At 36.1% G+C, this 19,366-nt stretch overlaps 1 protein-coding gene and 1 long non-coding RNA gene across 18 annotated transcripts in view; one reads left to right on the top strand and one right to left on the bottom strand.

Moving 5' to 3' along the window:
* Tenm3 (teneurin transmembrane protein 3) overlaps window positions 1-19,366 on the top strand; it is a 2,467,413-nt gene that overhangs the window by 1,807,693 nt on the left and 640,354 nt on the right. The window lies entirely within an intron of this gene.
* LOC111756601 (uncharacterized) overlaps window positions 1-19,366 on the bottom strand; it is a 148,130-nt gene that overhangs the window by 91,085 nt on the left and 37,679 nt on the right. For both annotated transcript variants that reach the window (XR_010042580.1, XR_002791025.2), the window contains exon 2: window positions 16,409-16,478. This is a non-coding gene — a long non-coding RNA (uncharacterized LOC111756601). The remainder of the gene's footprint in view (window positions 1-16,408; window positions 16,479-19,366) is intronic.

Genomic DNA, 19,366 nt, shown 5'->3' with positions numbered 1-19,366 from the left:
CCCTAATTAAAAGATTTTAGCCAATGCTACAAAGTGTAAATCTCCTAGTATTATATAGGAGATGTTTAAGGAAAATACATAAACTATTACTTTGTAGTAAAAGTTTGTACTTCTAATAGTCTATCATACTTGTAAAGACATTATTGACTCAGTCTGATTCCTTGGCTACCACAAAAATAATTATTTTCATTATTGGCCAGCTGAAATCTCTTGGACTTTAGAATTTTCAGTATCTGAAAATTATTTATTTGATAATCAGGTTCCTGCTTTTGAACTCCTGAAAACTGTTCAAGATAACAGACTTTAAATTCTTTGTATAATTTGCTCAGGTTAATTCATCTTTAGCTAATGACTACTCAGGGTGATATTATTTTTAAAACAGTGAAGAAATACTTTTAAGTAAAATACAACCCCGATCTCTGGGAATGTGTAAGGGTGTACTTTTTTCAGTTGATAAGCAAAAGCAATCATGTTTGGCAACAGACCACCCCATAGTGGGAACTGCTTTTCAGTCTGTTTTTTGTCAGACCAGCAGCTGTTCCATCAGTCAATTAGTGACCAGGGACAAAATGCATTTTTTAAAATCAATTAGCAGCCCCTCCAACTGAATAGAGATCCTTGGGTATGCTTTTCACCAACAAAGCAAGAGGTAAGAATGAATAAAGCTAAAAAGATCATAAATCCTTGGAAATACAATCCTAAAACCTGTGAAAGTCATAAAGAGGTTAGCGGGTCATACCATGCCATCAACTAGACTCCAGTAACTCACCTTAGGGTGAGAAATACTTTTTTTCAGTAAATATATACACTATCTACGTTTTTATTATTATTGTATTCAGAAGGAATTCTCCATTATTTCTCAGTAACTCATTTTATTAATAACGTTCACCATAAGGAATCTACTGTTATCCAGCCTCTGTTTTACAGTTAGCTCCAGAAATGCAATCCTGTGCCATCTCAAGATGAATATGTAAAATAGCTATTTATTAGCTGCCATAAAATGATCCATAATTCTAGTATTCACATTCTTTCTGTCTTCTGTACACAAATAATTACCATTTATTTGATCTTTCCTTTTAGGTTTTATATTCTAATCCCTTTGCCTATTTCTAAAATAGTACTGTTATCCTAAATCTAATTTCTCTGACATAATCAGGACCAGGAAAGCCCTGTCATATATTGATACTTTAACAATGTTGATTATAGAATTATTATTTTCCCTCGTGCTGACAAATTGAGTATTTGGATACAGTATACAGATGTAAAAGCTCTCCCAAAACACGTATCAGTTGACTAAGTTTTATAACAGCAAAAAGTGAAAAATAAAATACCCAGTCAATAAAAGGAAAGGTGAGGAAGATGAATTTGAGAAGAACAACTGAAAAACAAGTTAAACTATACTCTGGATTTTAAATTGAAAATTTTCACTACCAGGAATTAGTTGGAAGGGCAAAAGAGCAAAGTGGATGCTGGGGTATTCAAAACATCAGATACAAAAAAGGCTGAGATGGCCCAGGAAGTTGTAACTGCAGAAAGAACCTGGCATTCTTAGGTCAGAGTATTGAATAGAAAGAGGTTAAAATGTTCAGGATTTCTGTGGAGGAACCCAGTATACCCAAAGCTTAGACCTCTGAAGTAAGCAAAGACCATGTTAGTTTGGTCAGAATAGAACAAGATGTCCAGTGACAGTGACTCAGAGGAGTGTAGCATATGGATTCAGAGAATATTACAAATTATAAAGTCTGGGGCTGCGGATTTAGCTTAGCACCTACTTGGTAAGCTCAACATCCTGAGATTGATTCCTGGTAGTACAAAAAAAAAAATCAATCTGAAGTCTTGGCTCGTTTATCACCAGGTGTGGTGCTAGCATGATGTAGAATCTTTTTTATGCTTTTCTCTAGCTTCCATAGTCCACCCTTGGCAGAATCTTATAGTAAGTCAACTGCACGGGAGTACAGACTCCTAGCCCTAGCATGAGGCAAAATATGGAAGGGAGAGCTTAAAGCCAAGCTATAACAGGTAAATAACCAGAACACATTTGTACCTAAAATATTTTTCCAAGACTCTATTTTGTTTCTTGAAAAACAAGTCATAACAAGGTTACAGCTGTGCATCAATCATTTAACCTAGCAGTTGGTAAAGTTAAATAGATTACTGCATTTTTGAGGGGTCACAAAAATATTATCAAGAAACAGACAACTATATATTGTAAGGCTTTTTCTGCCTGCTTGGTGTGTAAGGCATCAAACACTCCAATTCCCAGAGTAGAAATGCAATCTTCATTCAGTGCAAAATATCTGCTAATAGAATTCACTTCAACTCAAGATTAAAGTGGAAACCTCTCATTCACCTAAAGGACGCTCTGATGTTTGGCTGATGATAAGCAAAATTCCAAGTATAGAAATTATGTCTGATTCTTGTATCTTTACCTAAAAATCCTCCACCTACTAACTACTGCGTGTCCAGAAACTGGAATTCGTCCACTGTCCCAACTGTAAAACACTCACATGTCTACTTCACTCATTTTCCAGTGCTGCTTGTCTTTGGATTAGGAACCAAACTCTGGGAAAATAATCCTTTTAATGTATAAATAATTGATTACCATCCTTAGCCATTCCAAGGATACTTTACCTTAAAGCATCCTAGTTGCCTCAAAAATCAATGCTTTATCATTAGAATCTAAGAAAGTAGAGAATTTTGGGGAGCAATTTGGACTTAGGGACAAATGCGAAAGTTTCCCTGAATTACTGAGTTTAGAAGTTTATTAAAAGCCCTTAGAAAAGAAGAAGACAGCCGCAGCAATACTGTTTTTCAGTCTATTATTCATGCATGAAAATAACAGAACAAGTAGATAGCAAAATCAGAAATTTCCAGAAAACATTTACAACAAAGCTAGTTGAGAACATGTGCCCCTGTCCTCATGCAGACTGTTATGACTTATATCTAGATGTCCCCCCAAAACCTCCTGCACTCGTAGATGGGTCTTTTCAGAGACGGCTAGGTCTAGGGTGTGTGATACCGGGATTAAGGACATGTGATACTAAATTAGTCTACTGATTATTTTAGTTCTGGTTATTGATAATGGGAAAACCCACACTGCATGTGGGTGGCACCAATCAGTAGGTTTATAGTGGATAAAATATAAGGGGAAAAGACAGAGTGCAAATTTGCTCCTTGCTGCCTGCTGTTGCTTCTGCTTGCTGCTTGGGGCCTTCTGCTTACCATGCCATGGACTGTTTCTCCTCTACGATGCTTTTCTTTCATGTAGCCTGCTTTGGAACCAACTGATTATGAACTGACTATAAGCTGGACATCTACAAACTATAAGCTGAAATAAATCTTTCATTCTATAACTTTGGGTATCAGGTATTTTGCCTCAGTAATGAGAAAGTAAGTCACCAAATACAAGCAGGTGGCTACAGACTCCTAGTAATCAAAGAGATACGTGGTAGTATAACCTGGTAGCTTGCTTTTAAAGGTGGCTTGGAAGGGGCTGGGGATTTAGCTCAGCGGCATAAGCGCCTGCCTTGCAAGAAGGCAGTCATGAGTTTGATCCCTGGTACCAATAAAAAAGAAAAAGACAAAAAAAAAAGTGGCTTGGAAATTAAACATTACTGGGTTCTCAGTTACTTACTTCTCTTTTGGGATTTAGATTCCAGGTTTGTGCCATCTTGAACAAAGAATTGTATGAGAAAATCCCAAAAAATGCAAAAAGTTTATTTAAAAAGTCAGAGAAGCCAGAATATGAAAGAAACTAGCACTGCAGAGTGAATTTGGGCAGAACAAGAAGATAATAGCAAAAATAAAAGAACATGCTGCATTTGGAAAATGCAGTGTAGACTACCATGAAAAGTCAGGGTATCAAGCTCTTTTTAGCATCTGTGTCTCTTATGCTGTCCAAATCATGAGAAAACCCATGAGAAGTACACATGGATGCTGAGAGGCTGTGCTGGAATCCCATGCCTCAGGCTGACGTCAGGTCCAGGATATCCTATTGAAAACCTACTTGAGTTCTTGAGAGAAGTTCAGATGCAGGGCTTTGGGAGTTGTTTTGTGCACATGTTCTGGGATCCTGTAATTAACAAGTCATGTCTGCTTTCCCAGCCAGCTCTGTCCCATTCTAATCTCCTATCTCAGTAGAGACATCTGTGTAGAAAGATATAGAGTGCAATGACAAAATAGCCTCTGAGGAATAAGAGAACATGAGCCTCCCATACACCCAACATGCCAACTGGAAAACTTAGTGAGCCAGCCTGAGAAGCAGAGCTAGAACTAGGAATCTTGCCCAAAGAGTGTAAAGTATCTCACACAGGACAAGAAGGTCCTGAAATCATCTGGCCACAGTGCCTTGAGCACTCTTTCAGCACTAATTCCCTACAAGGCCAAGTCCTCATCAGGCACAGTAAGCATCATGGGTTGGGTCCCTGAAATTTCAGGGATCCATAGAATGCTTCAATTTCTCTTAAAATAAGAGGAGAAAAGATGTAATTTAATTTAAAGAAGGTCTTTAATGCATAATGATATATTTCTCTTTCCATCAATGTAGCTATAAAGTATAAATCTTTACCTTTTTTAGTGGAGGGAGAGACAAACAGACCCACCAAAGTCATTAAAGCAACTTTAGATGCCACCTCCTCATAAAGCACAAACATCTGGCAGTGACATTAACACTGAACAGGTCAGAGACAATGAAATGAAGTCAAGAAAAAATCCAGACCAATGCAAAGAGGGAACAATAGCCAGAAAAATCTCAGGAGCTACTCCTCATACTTCCCAACACTACAGAAAAGCAACGGAAGAGGGAGCTCTGGGAGACTGGAAAAGCTACCCTTAAACCAGTCTCAATCTTAAAGTTCACGAAAAGTAATTTCACATAGACATGAACAACATAGAAGTATTGAGGTCAAATCTCACACAATGTTGTGATAAGAAAAGCAGAGAACAAGTAACAGAATAATACCGTAACACAATGAAAGCACACTAGAAAGAGGTGTCCTCAAAAAGATCAAAACACTAACCTGCTATTTCAAAACAAGCTAAGACACTGAGAAACTGATACAATACATGAAAGAACAACATGAATCAGAATTAGAAAAGTTCAGAAATGAAGTGACAGTATTGAGGAAAGAATTAGAAATTAAAGTTAAGAAATCATTTTAGAAATAAAGATAAAACCAGAAAGAACATCAGGTATTATAAACAGTATAGCTAATAGCTTAAAAGAAATAGAAACTTAAAAAGAGAGTAAAGTTTTTAATATAAAAAAAAGAAAGAGCAGAGGCCTGGCATCCTGGGGTAAGTGCAGCATGCACTTCCCCCCACCCCACCCCCCAGCCCAGCTTGTTTGGGACCCTTGAGCCTTCCGGGTGCACTGGAACAGCTAGGCTGGTCTGGAGTGCCTGCATCTGCCTCCTGGTTCCCAGCTGTGCTTGGAAGACTGTGGAGTTCTAAGCAAGCAGGCCAGCACCACCGGTTCCAAAGGCCTGGTGGCCTGGGGAAATTGGGTGCCAGTGTCCCAGGAGCTGAGGGCATAGAAGTGGATTTCCACAGACCCTGAGGAAGCTTTCGAATAACACTTGAAACACAGAAATAGAGGAAAATGACAAAATGAAAGACCAAATTACAATCTCAAACCTCCAGCCCATCCCAAGAAATCTTAGGAGTGACGTATATAGAAGAAAATATATGACATACACCTCAAATATTGGACATAATAGCAACTGAAATAAACAAGCAACTTTGGGAAGCTTTAAAGGAATTCAAACTAGAAATAATCTCCCAGGTAAAAGAAGAAATGATAAAAGAAATGAAAGAGATGCTGAATATATCTTTAAAAAACACAGCTAAAAAATTGGAGGAACTAAACAAAAAGATAGAATCCCTAGATGAGCAATATAAGAAACAGAATACATAAAGCAGATGCACAAAGATATACAGGAAATCAAAAATTCCACTGAAAGCTGTAAAAGCTGCCCCAATGAAAGTGAAGATAGAATTTCAGACCTTGAAGACAAGCTTGCTAGTGAACAGGAAAGGAAAGATCTTTTAAAAATAACAAAGAATCAGGAAATAACAATTCAACAACTGCAAGATGACACAAAGAAAAACAATATAAGATTGATAGGGATTAATGAAAAAGAAGGGGACAATATAAGGATGTCAAGAAGATATTTAGAGAAGAAATAACTGAAAATTTCCCAAGCATGAGATCAGAAACCAACATCAGGTTCAGTGAAGCATATAGAACTCCAAATAGTCATAACCAAAATAAAACTATACCCAGGCATATAATAATCACCATCCCAGAAATCCGACACAAGAATAGATTATTAAAAGCTGTCAGAGGGAAAAGACAGATTATAAAGGAAAACCTATGAGAATCACAGCAGACTTCTCAGCACAAACAATACAGTCAAGAAGAGCATGGAGTGAAGTATTCCAGATCCTAAAGGAAAATGATTTACAACCTAGACTGATGTACACTGCAAAACTATCCTTCAAAATTGATGGTGAAATAAGATACTTCCATGACAAAGAACAGCAAGCCAACCCTGCAAAAAATATTGAAAGACAGTTTAGATACACTTAGGAAAAAACCACTAAGCAAAGCAGATAATTAAGCAGAACAGAAAGATAAAGATGCAACAGCAGAAAGATAACATGTCAACAATAAACCAATATATAACAGTTATAACCTTTAATGTAAATGGTCTCAATGCACCAATTAAAAGAAATAGACTGGCAGAACAGATAAAGAAACAAAATCCAACCATATGCTGTCTACAAGAAACCCATCTAACCCAGAAGGATACTCACAGACTGAAAGTCAAAGGATGGAAAACAATACTTCACACAACAGGAACCAAAAAAAAAAAAAAAAAAAAAGCAGGAGTAGTCATTCTGTTTGCAGACAATGTGAACTTTAAACCAATAATGATCAGAAGAGACAAAGAAGGTCACTACATACTCGTTAGGGGAAAATTTCAAGAGGAAGAGATAACTATCTTAAATATATATGCACCAAATTCCAGGGCACCCAGTTATATAAAACAAGTATTAACAGAAATGAAAAATCAAATTATAAGTAACACAATTGTAACAGGAGACCTTAACACACCATTGACACCAAGGGACAGACCAACCAGAAAATCAGCAAAGAAATAACAGAACTGAATCACACATATGAACAAATGGACTTCATAGACATATACAGAGTGTTCCATCCAACAACATCAGAATACACATTCTTCTCAGTAGTACATGGGTCATTCTCTAAAATAGACAATATATTAGCTCACAGAACTTATTTAAATAAATGCAAAAGAGTTGAAATTATCCCTTGCTTGTTATCAGATCATAGCACTTTGAAATTAGAAATTAATGATAAAAGATACTGCAAAAATCCCACAAACACATGGAAACTGAATAACACACTCTTAATCAGTGGGTAATCACTGGGTCACAGGGGAAATTAAAGAAGAAATTAAACAATACCTACAAGAAAATGAAAATACAGATACAACTTACCGGAATCTGTGGATGCAATGAAAGCCGTCCTCAGAGGAAAATTTATTGCACTGAGTTCCCACATCACGAAAACAGAACGAATACAAATGAATAACCTGATGCTACACCTCAAACAGCTAGAAAAAGAAGAGCAAGTGAGGCCCAAAGCCAAAAGAAGAGAGGACATTATAAAAATCAGAGCAGAAATCAATGCAATAGAGACTAAGAAAACAATCCAAAGAGTCAATGAATCAAAGAGTTGGTTCTTTGAAAGAATAAATAAAATTGATAAGCCCCTAGACAACCTTATTTTAAAAAGGGAAGAAAAAGCTCAAATTCATGCAATAAGAAATGAAAAAGGTGAAATCACTACAGACTCTATAGAAATACAGAAGATCATCAACACCTATTTCGAAAACCTCTACTCTCAAAGGTTTGATAACACAGAAGAAATAGATTCCTAGAAACATATGAAGACCAAAGCTAGGTCAAGAGGATGTAAAACTGCTGAATAACCCAATTTCTATTAATGAAACTAAAAGTGTAATTAAGTCCTTAGCTACAAAGAAGAGCCCAGGCCCAGACAGATTCACTGCAGAATTCTACAAGAAATACAAAGAAGACCTAATGCCAACACTCCTCAAACTCTTCAGTGAAATTGAAAGGGAAGCAATCCTTCCTAAGTCATTCTTGAAAGCAAATATTACTCTAGTACCAAAACCTGAGAAAGACCCAACTAAAAAAGAGAACTATAGACCAATCTCCCTAATAAACACAGATGCAAAAATCAATAAAATATTGACAAATAGAATGCAGCAAATCATAAAGAAGATTATACACTGTGACTAAGTGGGAATCATCCCAGGCATGCAGGGATGGTTCAACATATGTAAATCAATAAATGTAATCCACCATATCACTAAAGCCAAAAGTAAGAATCACATGATTATTTCTATAGATGCAGAAAAAGCTTTCGATAAGGTCCAACATTCATTCATAAGAACTTTGCAGAAAATTGGAATAAATGTTCTTTACCTCAATATGATAAAGGCCATCTATGACAAACCAACAGCCAGTATCATACTAAATGGCCAAAAATTGAAGGCCTTTACTTTAAAATCAGACACAAGACAAGGATGTCCTTTATCACCACTCCTATTTAATATAGTATTGGAAATACTAGCCAGAGCAATTAGACAAGAGAGAGAAATAAAAGGGATAAAGATAGGAAAAGAAGAAGTTAAATTATCATTGTTTGCAGATGACATGATACTCTACATAGAAGACCCCCTAAACTCCATTGAAAGACTCTTACATATAATAAATAAATTCAATAATATAGCTGGATACAAAATCAATACTCAAAAATAAATAGCATTCCTATACACTAAAAACAAAATCACAGAGATAGAGATAAGAGAAGCCACACCCTTTACACTAGCAACCAAAAAAAAAAAAAAAAAAAGGAAATATTTAGGAATTACTCTTACGAAAGAAGTGAAAGACCTATACAGGGAAAATTATAATACACTAAAAAAAGAAATTGAAGATGATCTCAGAAAATGGAAGGACATCCCTTGTTCATGGATAGGAAGAATAAATATTGTGAAAATGGCCATTCTCCCAAAACTCTTATACAGATTCAATGCAATCCCAATAAAAATATCATTAACATACCTCATAGAACTCGAACAATCACTCTTAAAATTCATCTGGAGCAAGAAGAGACCTAAAATAGCAAAGACAGTTCTAAGCAACAAAGGCAAGGCAGGAGACATCACAATCCCTGACTTGAAGTTATACTACAAAGCAACCGTAGTAAAATCAACATAGTACTGGAATCAAAACAGAGCAGAAGATCAATGGAATAGATTAGAAGATACAACCACAACTACAAACACACTCAAACACCTTATCTTTGATAAAGGAGCAAAACAGGTTCACTGGAAGAATGACAGTCTCTTTAATAAATGGTGTTGGAAAAACTGGCTCTCCATATGCTGAAAACTAAAACTAGACCCGTGCCTATCACCATGTACTAAATTAAAATCTAAATGGATCAAAGATCTGAATATTAAAACAGAAACACTATCCCTGGTACCGATAAAAAGGAAAAAGAAAAAAAAAAAACACAGAAACACTAAATCTATTGGAAGACAAATTGGGTAGAAACCTTGAAGACATAGGAGTAGGTAGAGAATTCATGAATAGGACTCAAACCACACGGGAGATACTTCCCAGAATCAACAACGGGACCACCTCTTATTAAAAACTTTCTGCATGTTAAAAGAAATCTCCAGCATAATGAAAAGAAAACTCACAAAACCGGGAAAAAAAATCTCAGAGAACTCTCTCTCAGACAAAGGACTTCTGTCTAAAATATATAAAGAATTTTAAAAATCAGACCCCTAAAATTCAAAGATACAATCCAAAAATAGGCATCTAAGATGAACACACTTCTCAGATGAAGAAATACAAATGGCAAGTAAATACATGAAACAATGTCCATCATCATTAGTCATTAGAGAAATGCAAATGAAACCACACTGAGAATCCATGTCACTCCTGAAAGAATGGCCAGGATCAAGAAAACCATCAACTACAAATGCTGGAGAGACTGTGGGGAAAAAGTACTACTCCATTTTATACAATGGAGTACTATCCTGTACTGTTGGTGTGAGTGTAGACTGGTACAACCATTGTGGAGGTCAGTCTGGAGATTTCTCAAAAAGCTGGGATTGGAAGTCCCATTTGTTCCAGCTATTCCACTTCTAGGCATATTCCCAGAAGAACAGAAAGCATTATACCACAGTGATATATGTGCATCTATGTTTATAGCAGCACAATTTGTAATCGCCAGATCTTGGAAACAACCCAAGTGTCCATCAACTGAGGAATGGATAAAAAAGTTGTGGTATTTTTATACAATGGAGTACTACTCAGCTATAAAGAATGATCACATTGAGATATTTATAAATAAATGGATATAGCTTGAGACCATACTCATAAGTGAAATAAATCAAACTCACATATATGAATACTGAATAGTTTCCCTGTTGTAAGAAATGATTCAAATATATAAAAGTATGTGGTAATCATGATTCCCCATTATGTGGCTTTGAAGCCTTATAAAGTTTTCACTCATTAATTAGAATGGCTTTATTCTGGGCTGTTTGATATTATTTCCTGTGATGAACAGCTATTTTGAAGAAAACAAGACATCATAATAGCTAGTGCTAATTTAGTATCATCTTGTTTTAAAGTCCCACCAAACTGTTGCTCTTCTGTCTCCATTGGTTTTATCATGTTGTATCTTACTGGATTTTATTATATGTGATAGTATAAACAAAAATTTTTATAAGCAAAGAGATAATATAGAACCCATTGTTCGATTTCCGTTAGCTGGTTCTAAATACCCTGTAATACTTTCATCCTCTTGAATGGTTTCACACTGTCTTGATGTTTGATGCTATAGTATATGAAGTTATATTCAAATATTTCAAGGAAAGAGACACTATGGTAACTACTATTAAGTCGGGTTATCTTGTGGTGAAGCACTAGGTTGATGAAATTGTCATGCTTTGACCTGTATTGTTATGTTGTTATGTCCTCTTTTATCTCAATTTCCCCCTTTTTCATAAATTTATTTTATTTATTATTTTTTTAATTAAGGGAAAAAAAAATTAGCAGGATACATTATAGTAACGTTTTTGATTACCTATTAACTTGATTTGAAGCCCTGTATTACTCCCACTATCTTGTTTTGACTGATTATTCTCTGTTCCGTTCTGTTTGATAGTATCAAGTTTGAGAGTATAGGCAACTACTTTGAAGGCAATGAGATTCACTATGATGCCCGTTCTGGTTTGACTATTATCTTTTTTTGAAGTCCTGTAATGTTTCCAATGTTTAGGTTTTATTGGTCTTATTCTGTACTGTTTTGTTCAATTTTATTATACCCAATGATATAAGCAATTCTTTTTAAGGAAGCAAGAGGCATTGTGGTAACCATTGTAGATAACCTTGTACTCTGTTTTTACATCATGTGCTATGCCTGTCCTTTGTTTTGACTGACTGCTTTGTTTTGTCATATTTGGTTTTATTCTCTTCCAAAAAAAAGTAATAAGAACTATGGGAGTAATAAAACCCAAAATGTTTAAATTTTGTTGTAAAAAAAGAGAGGGAAAAAAGTGCTCTAAAGGATACAACTGCAAGTGTGTTTAGGTGTGTTTAGAAGACCATATTACTAAGTTTTTGTTGGATCATTGAATACAACTGTTTTCAGTCTCACTGTTTGAATGTCCACTTTGTATGCTTTAATACTATAACTTGAACAACTATTTCTAAGATGACAATATGTAATCTATTAACTAGTGATTTCTTAACGATTTTTTTGTAATTCTGTATTACTTGTACCCTTATACTGTTTTTTTCTTTAAATAAAAAAAAAAGAGAGAAAGATCCAAATGAAAATGATCAATATTGAAGGAAAGAAAAGAAAATTTCAGATGTAGTTAATAGGAGTTTCTGAAGAAGGAATTCAAAATAAGAAAATAATAAATACTAAAATAATGATTCAAAGAAATCTTACTCCCCCAAAAAAGTCATTTTAAAGCTCATATTGAAAGTACACATGGCATTTCTACAAATCCAGAATAATGAACTCCAAAACACAACCTAGTAAGGTTACTGGACTCTAAATTTTTTTAAAAAGCCTTTGGGCATCTTGGGGAGAAAAACACCTAATCACTTATAAGGGGAAAAAAACAGATAATCATCAGACTTTGCAAGAGCAGTGTTTTATGCCAGAATAGAGTAATATATTTAAAATACTCAAGAAAAAATGTGCACCACAGATTTGCTATCTAGCAAAACTGACTTTCAAGTATAAGAGTAGCAGTTAAACTGTTGCCAGCATGCAAGAATTCAGGGAATATTGTTCCCATGAACCCTTCCTGAAGAAGCTACAGACAGAATGAGCTTCAGACTGTAAAATCCCTAGAGAGACATTAACTTAAGGGCTGATAGTAAGCATTAAATATATATTTACCCTTGAAAGTAAAGCTAAATCAGTGCTAAGAGCCAGAGAGGATGTATCTTGCATAATGGTTATATGCTTTGACAATGCAAATATAACACTATTAAAAATAGAGGGAAAATAAATGCAAAAATACCTTAGGTTTTCAAGAATGATATTGTTGATGATATTTGCATTGTTATTTTAAGACCTTTGTGTGATAAGACAAAACAAATGAATAATTATGGGGTTATATAATTCTGTCATTTCCTATATCCTTAAGAATCAGGATCTATGTAAGAAAACAAAAGGATATAATTTCATTGTGACACAGCTATGAAAGAAAAGGCTAGATACTGGTGTTACAAAGAAGTATAAATCTAATCTCACATATAAATAAAAATAAAGAATTGAATGCTAAATATTTAATCTTTAAATGCATTCAGTTTAGTCCACTAAAAAGGACTAAAAATCGTGATCAACCTGGTAGTAATGACCATTGCTTGTGTTCTTTAAAATCAAACAATGAATTATAGGAACAATGGAGGTTAAGAGCAGAAATATTTATTGAGAGAAACAAAGCTTCTATCTAAGAGAGACAGAAGGGGTCCCCAAGTGGGTTGTCAAAGATTCTGTATTTTCTAAGGATTTTTATAGAATAAAACCATGAGGTTAGGTAGGTCTAAAGTGGGGAAAACTGGGAACTCACAAGGCAGATGGGCATAAGGTGGGGCAGAGCTATGGTCAGTCAAGAAGTTTAATTGTTCAGGGAGAACTGACCAATCATGGACAAATGAGGAAACGAGTCACATAGCAAGTGAGCATTCTTTATGGATCAGTGACTTTTCCCATAGGGAGCTGGGAAGGGGACTCTTGGTTTCTCAAGGTAATCCATACCTAAAACCTAATTTTTGTTCACACTTAGGGGTGTGGTTGCATTTGTTTTGCCTTCTATTTTGAGATCTGACCCACAGCAAAAGGTATATGTCTTCAAGGTCACAAGACATCTGGTCCTCCGTGGCAGCTTCCTCAGGGCCTAGCCCTGTCTGACTGCCTATAATATTTCTAACTAGCTCAGGTGTCTATAGCAGTTATCAATGGATGCTGTGATTACTTATAGAGAGATAGCCAAAATTTGTATGTCTTGTAGAGTTTTATAAAAATCATTGCAAAAATATTGACCAAACCAGAAAAAAAGACCAAGTATAAAAAGATCACCTTTAATCTTGCTGAAGAGATTGAACTCAGGTCTAATCCAGTAGCTAAATTCAACTATGAATTTGAGGAAATTCAAAATATGGAGGAAAGTGTTGAATCAGAGTATCAATCAGCAAAATGCAAACTATGGGAAACATTACAGGTTAAACAATCCATGTTCTTCAATTACATGGAAGACAATAAAAGGGGTGGAAGAGAAATACATAGGTGAAAAGAGATTTAAATGACATCCACATTTTAAATGGACAAAATGCCATCATGGTTCGTTTAGTTCCACAGTTTAAACTATAGAAAGAAAAATTTAAAGTTATTAATATCAAAATCAGAATGATTATCCGTGGCAGAGGAGGAAGTTTATCACTGGACAAGATGATGGAAGGGGACAAGATGATGGTGTGGCTCACAAGGTCCATCTCTTCCATCTCTGAGTGGTTTCTGTCTTTGAAATTTTTGATGCGTGCATTTGCTTTTGTGTTTTATGTATCTCAGTTTTAATTTTTCACTTTACACTGAAGTGCTTATAAAACTGAAAAGCCTTAGAGCAGTTTGTTGTTCTTTTTTATTAGTATGTTTATTAGGTACGGAATGCTGAGGTTCATTTGGGGAAACTAGTATTTGCATATAATATGTGAGCATTTTCAATCCTTTTACTTCGCTTTTACATCTTTCTTCCCCCAGTTCCCTTCTTTGTCTCCAAAAGTCTGACTTCTTGTTTCCTATAAGTTCTCCTTCATTTTATTTATTAATTGTTTATATTTAAGCTTTCTTATATACAAAAAACATCTAATATTTAACTTTCTGTGTCTCTTATCATTATGAACTTGTTTCATCCATTTTCCTGAAAATGAGGTGACTTAATTATTCTTTACAGCTGAATAATATTCCCTTGTGTATATTACCATTTTTTTTTTTTTTTTTTGCCCATTCATCTATTGACAGCCATTCAAGCTGTTTCCAGAGCTCAGCTATTATGCTTTGTGGTTGTATAAATATGGGTATGGATTTATCACTATAGTGTGGTTTTTTAATTTTTTCAAAAATATATCCAGGATAGGTATAGCTGGATCAAGTGACATATCTAGTTTTAGAGGTTTTCTTGAGGCATCTACATACTGATTTTCATAGTGATTGTATAGTTTGCATGTAATACTCAGATATTATATGCAAATAGTGTAGAATAGCTCATTCTTGTGACCATCTGTTGCTTTTTGTGTTTTAATGATAGGTATTCTAACTTGGATAAGACGGAATCCCAGTTTTGATTTTTCTTTTTCCTAGTAGATAAAGATATTGAACAGTTTCTCAGATATTTATTGGCCATTTAGCTAAAACAATTTGGTAGGAGGAAGAAATAAAAGGTACATATATAGGAAATCAAATGACTCATATTTGCAGATGATATGATTCTTTACATGGAAGACAAAAAATACTATCAGAAAACACGTCTGTCTGGTAAACAAATTCAGCAAAGTGGCAGGACACAAAATTAATACATAGAAATCAGTAACATTCCTGTAAATGAATAATGAATTCATGCTGAAAGAAATCAGAAAAACAATTTTATTCATGATAGCTTCAATAGTTAAATAAAATAAGTAATAGTTAAGTAAAATAATTAAGTTAAGTAAAATAATTAAGAATCAAGCTAACCAAGGAGTGAAAAGCCTCCATAATGAAAATCTCAGAACTCTGAATAAAGAAATTGAAGAGGGTATTAGAAAATGGAAAGACATCCCTTATTTTTATGTTGCTAGAATTAATTTACTTAAAATGGCCATACTACTAAAAGCAATCTACAGATTCAGTGAAATCCCTATTAAAATACCAAAACATTATTCACAGGACTAAATTTCATATGAAATGAAATCTGACAACAACCAGAACAGCCAAAGCAATTGGGGTGGAGTTGGGGAATGACGGAAACAACTTCCTGGCCTCAACTCTTGCCCTTGTATATCTGCGTAGGCACCATTCTCTGAAGCTTTTCTTCTTTATTCTTCATTTCACTAGATGATTAATGATACTAGTCATGATTGCAACCCAGAGCATGTTACCCTGAGTATTTACCCTGCTCACAAACCCTTCTGAGAGAGAAATAACCTGAGATCATATAGGTCACCGGGCTTTGTTGTATGAGTCTCTGCTATCTAATCCATAATCAATAGCTGAGAATATGTAAATTTATTTGATATGCATGTATTAAGTACCCAGTACTATGAACTATAACAGTGAGCAAAATACACTAAGGCCCTCTCCTCCAGGATCTCCATTGCATAGGTTGGTCTTCTGTAGGCCATGAAAGCTCTGAAGATTATTACCATCATCAAGAGTAGCAGCAGAAGCAGCATCATAACCAACTTTCATACAGTGTTAACGTGTGTTAAGTTCTGAGCCAAGCAAATTACCCCCTAGGCTCCTGTCTCATTCTGGAACATATTCGTGGAATTAATGTATTAAGCTTATCTTCATTTTATTGAAGAAATAAAACCCAGAAAATCTGAATAACTTCCTTTAGTTAATGAAACTACTAAGTGCTAGATCCAGAATTCAAACTCAAGCAATCAAAATTAATAGCCCAAAACTTTAAATGGGTGTCTTACTTTTCTTATTGTTGAGGTAAAAAACTCAACACACAAAGTTAAAGGAAAAAAGATTTCTTTGGCTCACCGTTTGTAGAGGTTTCAGTCCATAGCTGAGTGATGGCAAGGCAGAGTGGCCTCACAGAGGAGAAACAGTTCTGTGGATAGAAGGCAACAAAGTAACCAAGAAACAGCTGCATCAAGCAACTGCAGCATGTTTTTTCTGTTCCTTACCTTCTATCCAAACTACATGCCCGGGAATGGGTAGCACTCACACCCAGGGTGGGCCTTCCATCCTCCACACCCAGAACTCCGTGGCCTAATCTAGTAATCACACACCTTTAATCCCAACATCACACATTTAATTCTAGCATCACACTTTACATTCAGTCACTTCTGACCACATGAGGCTTTGGGGGGACGTCTAGACACAAGCCATAATAAGTTGATTGCGGTTTAAACTGATGATTATCATCTCAGCATAAGAACAGAAACACATTGTAAGAAACATTAAGGGGTAGGTTTATCTTTGTATCATGATCCCACTCTGCAATAACAGTGCTAATCCATTCTTAAAGGCAGATCGTTTGTGACATAGTTACTTCTTAAAGGCCCCAAACTTTCAACATTCTTGCATTGGGGTTAAGTTTCCAACACACGAATTTGGGGGAACACATTAAAACATAGCAGTGATTCTAAAAATCTATGTTTTTCTCATATGCAAAATACATTCATTCCATTCCAAAAGCCTCCCAACCCAGTCCAAATTTTAATTCATTCTAGTATCAATTCAAAAGTTCAAAGCCTACAATCGCAATCTAAATCAGATCTGTGTGAGACCCGGGCCATGATTCATCTTGAAGTGAATGCTTTTCCAGCTGAGCCTGTGAAACAGAGTAATTAGGTGCCTCCAAAGTATAATATGAAATAAGTATAGGAAAAACATTCCTCTCTGAATTGGAGAAATGGATAAGAAAAGAGAGTTAACATTTCTCAAGGCAGTCCAAAACCCAACAAGGAAAGCAATGCTTAATCTTCAAGCTCCACAATAACCTTCCTGATACCATATCCCACCTTCTGGGAACACCAGGGTACAGATTGGGTTTCCAAGGCCTTTGACAGCCTCTATGGCTTTCTTTGGTATCAGCCACCCCAAAACTCTTATGATTTGGAGTCAGGTGCCTGTACCTCTCCCAGGCTGGAAACACATGGTTTTCACACTTCAGTTCTGGGATCTCTCCAGCAGCCCTGGCACCATGGTTCCACTGGGCATTGCTTTAGTAGGGACTCCCTGCAGTGGCTCCAGCTGTCTAGTACATATACACAAGGAGATCGTCATGGTCCAATAGCTGGCATATTCTTAATGTCCCTTGATGCTTATCACTTGGAACCTCCAGAGCAGCAACCCGAGTCACACCTGGAGCCCCTTGAGCCACAACTGGGGTGGCTCAGAAACTGTTCCAGAATGCAAGAAGCAGACACTTAAAGCCATACACAGCAGAGAATGCTGAGGCCCTTCTCTACAAACCTTGTCCTCAGTCTTGCTCAGAGGCTGTGATGCAAGGAAAAGCCTTCAATATGTCTGAAATATCTTCTGAGGTCTTTCTTCCATTGTCTTGGTGAATAGCACAGAGCTGCCTTCTCTCTATGGTTATCCCATCATCAAACAGTTGCTTGGCCAAATCTCTCTCTCTCTCTCTCTCTCTCTCTCTCTCTCTCTCTCTCTCTCTCTCTCTCTCTCTCTCTTTCCCTCTGTGTGTGTGTGTGTGTGTGTGTGTGTGTGTGTGTCTCTTTCTGTTTTCTTAGGACTAAGAATTGAGACAGATCAGAGCCTTCATGCTGAACTGTATCCCCAGCCTTTTTTTTTTTTTTTTTCAATTTATACCCTGAGGGGCCTGGGGATTTAGCTCAGCAGCATAAGTGCCTTCCTTGCAAGCGCACAGTCGTGAGTTCGATCCCTGGTACCAGTTAAAAAAAATTTTTTTTTTTACTTTGAGACAGGACCTTGCTAAACCACTAAGTGCTCAGGCTGGGCTCAAATTTGTTGTCCTCTCCTGTCTCAGCCTCCCAGAGTGCTGAGATTCCAAGTGTGTATCTCTTCTCTTAATTATAACTTGTCTTTAAAGTTTCTTCTAACCATGCAGCAGCAAGCACACTTTGCTGCTTAGCTACGCCTTCCCTCTGCTATCCTAGTACACCACTGTTAGGCTCTGAGTTCCATAAAGCTCATGAGAATGGACACATTTCAGCCAAGTTCTTTGCTACTTTGTCACAAAGCCGGTTTTAACTCCCATTGCCAATTCTTTGTTTTTCATTATTGTCTGAGATCTGATCGGAATTGCCTTTACCATCCATATCAACATTCTGATCATAATTTAAGTAATTCCTAAGATTACAGCTTTCCTTATACCTCTTATCTTCTCATGAGACCTCACCAAAATGGTCTTTAATGTCCTATGCACAGGCTTTTTCTAACCCGCTCCCCCAAAATTGTCAAGTCTCTGTTCATTATGCAAGTCCAAAGACATTTCTATGTGTGTTAGGTATCTGAATAGCAAAATGCCACCTTCAGTAGCAGTTCTATGTTTTACTCCACTTTATGGTGCTATGACAGACAATCACTGCCTGAATAATTTATAACAAACAGATTTAATTCTTATAGTTCTAGAAGCTAAGAAGCACAGGGTCAGTGGACCATATCTAACTAGGCTTTCTTGCGGCATGGTAATTTGGAAGAAGGTGGAAAGGCAAAGGAGTATGCATGTATGAGAAAGAAGGGAGCTGGGTTCATCTTCTTATCAGAAGTCCATCCCAAAATAATTACACTCTGGCTATAATGCCATTATTCTGTTCATGACAGCAGACCACTCATGACTAAGCCCCTCTTAAAAGTCCTCACCTTGGGGCTGGGGATTTAGCTCAGCGGTCTAAGTGCCTGCCTTGCAAGCAGGCAGTCGTGAGTTCGATCCCTGGTACCAGTAAAAAGGGAAAAGACCAAAAAAAAAAAAAAAAGGTCCTCACCTTTCATCATAGTTGCATTGGCGTC

This window comes from Cavia porcellus, unplaced genomic scaffold (assembly GCF_034190915.1).
Source record: "Cavia porcellus strain 051 isolate PalLab524CR breed Dunkin Hartley unplaced genomic scaffold, mCavPor4.1 scaffold_24, whole genome shotgun sequence".
In the NCBI taxonomy this organism is placed as follows: Eukaryota; Metazoa; Chordata; class Mammalia; order Rodentia; family Caviidae; genus Cavia; species Cavia porcellus.
Note: the sequence above shows the minus strand (reverse complement) of the source record. Positions and strands in the feature narration are given on the sequence as shown.